The 4,782-nt window shown below is 45.8% G+C and overlaps 1 pseudogene; it reads left to right on the top strand.

Moving 5' to 3' along the window:
- Positions 1,503–3,662, top strand: Gm18688 (predicted gene, 18688; annotated as a pseudogene).
- The last annotated feature ends 1,120 nt before the right edge of the window (positions 3,663–4,782 follow it).

Raw genomic sequence — 4,782 nt, 5'->3', positions numbered from 1 at the left:
TTGAGAAAACTGAAGAGTTTTCCTTCAAGATCTAGCTATATCACTCCCGGATATATATCCAAAAAAATGCCCCTGTATACCAAAGGGATACTTGCTCAACTATGTTCATAGCAGCTTTATTTGTAAAAGACAGAAACTGGAAGCAATCTACTCAATTGAATACTACTCAGCTATTAAAAGCAAAGATATTATGAACTTTGCAGGCAAATGGATGGAATTTGAAAAATTATCCTAGGTGAAGTAACCCAGATCCAGAAAGACATGTATGAAATGTACTCACTTAAAGTAGACATTAGCCATAAAGTTCAGCAAAGCAATGCTATAATCCACAGACTCAGAAACTAGGTAATAAAGAGGTCCTGGAGAAGGATTCTCAAATAGCATGAAGAAGGGAAAACTAAATAGTCCTTGGAAGAGGATGGAAATAGGGAACTGGGTAAAATAATGGGTGAATAGGGGAACCTGGATGGCAAACAGGTATGGGAGGGGGCAGGAGAAGGCTGGGAGGGGAAATGGAAATTAGAGGGGTCATCTTTGGTGAATTGTTGGAGGCTTGGGATGCAAGAGGATATAGGAGTCTATGGAGGTGACTCTAGCTGAGATTCCTGCCAGAGGAGGGAATAGAGACTGAAGTTTCCACCTCCTGTAAGCAGATGATGCTTCCAGAGAAGGGAGGGTAACATCAATCTACCCACAAAACCTTCAACACAAAATATGTCTTGCCTACAAGATATGCTGGGATAAAGACGGAGCAGAGACTGAGGGAACCAATAACTGCCCCAACTCTAGACCCATCCGATGTGAGAGAGCCAACCCCTGACACTATTAATAATACTCTTCTATGCTTGCTGACAGGAACTTAGCATTACTGTCTCCCGAGAAACTTCATCCGGCAATGTATGGAGGCAGATTCAGAGACCCACAGACAAACATCAGGTGTGCCTTGGGAAGTCTCTTGGAAGAGGGGAGGATAGAAGTAAGCAAGCTGGAGGGGTAAAGGACAGCACAAGAAGACTGAGAGAGTCACCTAACCTGGAACTATGGGAGCTCACAGAACCTGGGCCACCAACCAGGGAGCATGCAAATGTGTAACTTGGTCTTCACGTGTAATTTGGTCTTCATGTGGGCTCCCTAACAAGTGGATTGGAGGCTGTCTCTGACTATTCTCTGCCATTCCAACTCCCTCCCCCTACCTGGACTTCCCTGTTGGGCCTCAGTGGCAGAAGATGTGCCTAGTCCTGTGGAGACCAGATGTCCCATAGTGTGTGGAGACCAGATGTCCCATAGTGGATTGATAACCCAAGGGAGTTCCCTTCTTTGAAGAGAAATGAGTGGGGCAATGAGGGGAGGGATTTGTAAAGGTGAGACTGGGAAAAGAGGAGTGAGCAGTAGCTGTGAACAGGTTGTAAACTAAATAAAAAGACACAGGGGACAATCAGTATATTATAAACAATTTTATACGATATCACTAATACTGTGTGGATTCAAAATACCACAAAAAGCCCCCGCCCCCTCGCGTAGGACGCTGCGGTTGGAAAGCTTAACTTTGTTCCCCCGGCCCACCTCCGGGCACGTCCTCAGGATGCTCGGGGCAGCGGAGGGTCGCGGTCCTTCTGGGCCCTCGCCTCAGAGAGCAGGGCCAAGGGAGAGAGGGAGTCACGATGTCTGGTAGCCGCCCGGTTCCTCTCGGATGAGCCCCGGCTCCTCAGCCGCCTTCTCTGTGACTTCCGCCTCCTCCTCCGTGGCGGCGGCGTCTGACCACCGGCTCCCGAGGCCCTGGCAGCCCTGGGCGGCCTGTGCTAGTGGCGGCCGAGGTATCTGGCAGCTCAAAAGCCGGCAGGGCAGTGTCCGCGGGCCAGTCCCGGAGTCAGGAGGCGCTGGAGGGAGCAGCTCCAGCCTGGGCAGCAGCGGTAGGAAGCGACCTCTGCTCGTCCTACTTAGCCACAGGCTCCTCAACTCCTATGAGGACAAAAGCAAGGACCATCTGCTTTGATATGACATGATATTATATGACATGACAAACAGCTGGAAGCAGAATCACATGCAGCTCAGCTACAGATCCTTATGGAATTCCTCAAGGTGGCAAGGAGAAATGAGAGAGAGCAATTGGAACAGATCCAGAAGGAACTAAGTGTTTTGAAAGAGGGTATTAAAAGAGCGGAAGAAATGAGTGGCTTGTACTCTCCCATCAGTGGAGATAGCACAGTGCCTCAATTTGAAGCTCCTTCTCTGTCACACAGTAGCATTATTGATTCTACAGAATACAGCCAACCCCCTGGTTTCATTGGGACTTCTCAAACAAAGAAACAGCCTTGGTATAACAGCACATTAGCATCAAAAGGAAAGCGACTCACTGCTCTTTTTGAAGACTTAGAGCAGTGTTATGTTTTCTACAAAGATGTCTCCTATCTCAGATGACAGTAGAACAACAAGCCAGTAAGATGAATTTCACTAATGCTTGTCCAAGCTTACTCAGATACAACGCAGCAAAACCATTGGCCATATTGTCTTGTGCTAGTGATCTCTAAAATGGTTCCAGCATAGTTTCTAGTATTGAATTTGACCGGGATTGTGGCTATTTTGCAATTGCTGGAGTTAGTTACAAAGAAGATTAAAGTCTATGAATATGGCACAGTCATCCAGGATGCAGTGGATATTCATTACCCTGAGAATGAAATGACCTGCAATTCCAAAATCAGCTCTATCAGTTGCAGTAGTTACCATAAGAACCTGCTAGCCAGCAGTGATTATGAAGGCACTGTTATACTATGGGATGGATTCACAGGGCAGAGGTCACACGTCTATCAGAAAAGACATGAGAAGAGGTGCTGGAGTGTTGACTCTAATCTGATGGATCCTAAACTTCTGGCTTCAGGTTCTGATGATGCAAAAGTGAAGCTGTGGTCCACCAATTTAGACAATTCTGTGGCAAGCATTGAGGCAAATGCTAATGTTTGCTGTGTGAAGTTCAGCCCCTCCTCCAGGTACCATCTGACTTTTGGCTGTGCAGATCACTGTGTCCACTACTACAATCTTCATAACACTAAAAAGCCAATAATGGTATTCAAGGGACACCAAAAAGCAGTGTCTTATGCCAAGTTTGTGAGTTGTGAAGAAATTGTCTCTGGCTCAACAGACAGCCAACTGAAACTGTGGAATATGGGGAAAACATACTGTCTACATTCCTTCAAAGGTTATATTAATGAAAAAAAACGTTGTAGGCCTTGCTTCCAATGGAGATTATATAGCTTGTGGAAGTGAGAACACCTCCTCTACCTGTACTATAAATGACTTTCTAAGACTTTGCTAACTTTTAAGTTTGATACAGTTAAGAATGTTTTAGACAAAGACCAGAAAGAAGATGACATGAATGAATTTGTTAGTGCTGTGTGTTAGCAGGCACTATCAGATGGGGAGTCCAATGTGCTGATTGCTGTTAGCAGCCAGGGTACAGTTAAGATAAGCTAGAATTGGTATAAAGAGTTTCCTGAAGTTGAACTGTGTTTCATCCTCCCAAAAGCCATCTGCAGCTGATGATGAGAAGAAAAAGAAATGGCATGTAATGTCTCTCCCCCCAACATCATTTGCATTTTTTCTGAGGACCTTTTTTCTCCTTTATGCCTTTGGGACATTGGGGATATCCAGAGAATTCTCTGCCATCAGTGTAACTATGAACTTTGCTGTTGACAGTGTGGCTATCTAATTTTTGTGATAGGGAAACAAATTCTTTTAAATAGAAATAAATAGCAAAAAAATAAATAAAGAAAAGTTTATTGAGCCACAGATGAGCTAGGAACACCTTTTTGTCAGGTGTGGTGACAAAAGTCTTTTGAAGAAGTTACACTTGTGGGCTCTACAGAATGTTCTGGCTGGGGCTGGAGAGAGGCTCAGTGAAAAAGATCACTGGCTTCTCCTACAGAGGATCTGAGTTCAGTCCCCAGCACCTATGTAGCAGCTCACTGCCACTTATGATTCTGACGTCCTCTTCTGGGCTCCTTGAGAACCAGACATGCATGTGGTGCACATACAAACATCCAGATACAACGCTAGCACATAAAAATGAAAGCAAATCTTATTTTAAAAGAAAAAAATCAAAAAATTAAAGATGAATTTTAAAATAAATTACTTAGTTGATACTGTAGCTCCAGGATAGAGTGCTTGCCTAGCATCCCTGGGGCCTGGAATTTCCTTCATCACCACTACAAAAAGGAAAGAAAAATTTAATCATGTTGGGAAGGCAAGTTGTCCTTAGAAAACTCCTGGTAGGAGTGAGCCAAAGCCAGATGATCCTCACATAGGGGTCCCTTGGGTGGGCAGGGCAAGGAGTGAACCCAGCTTCCCACCAGACCCACACCATAGAGCCTGGACAGGGAGCTAAGCTGAGATGACCACCAATCTGGTGCCCAGCAGACCTGAGAGGGTGGGCAAGCCATGTGGGAGATGATGCCTGCCTGGGGCCATAATGTATGAGAGGGGGCATAGCAGTTTCAAGACTATTCTTCAGACAACCCCAGACACTCAGTGACCCTGGGTGCCACAAAGGGCAAGAAGTAGTAGACAAGTGGAAGAGAAGAAGAAGCAGGATGTGGGCAAAATGAATATAGGCAGAACTGGAAACTTGAAGTTAGTGAGGAACAGCCTGATATGAGTAACTGGTGATGGGATCTTGGTGGGGTCCTGGCCTGTGTTGACAATGGAGGCCACTCCTGGGCCCATGGTCCTGCAGCAGCAGGGGTCTGATACCTCCAAAGGCCAGGCAGTTGTCCCTGGTCTGGGCTGCCA

The sequence above is a fragment of the Mus musculus genome, chromosome 6 (assembly GCF_000001635.26).
Source record: "Mus musculus strain C57BL/6J chromosome 6, GRCm38.p6 C57BL/6J".
Lineage (NCBI taxonomy): Eukaryota > Metazoa > Chordata > Mammalia > Rodentia > Muridae > Mus > Mus musculus.
Note: the sequence above shows the minus strand (reverse complement) of the source record. Positions and strands in the feature narration are given on the sequence as shown.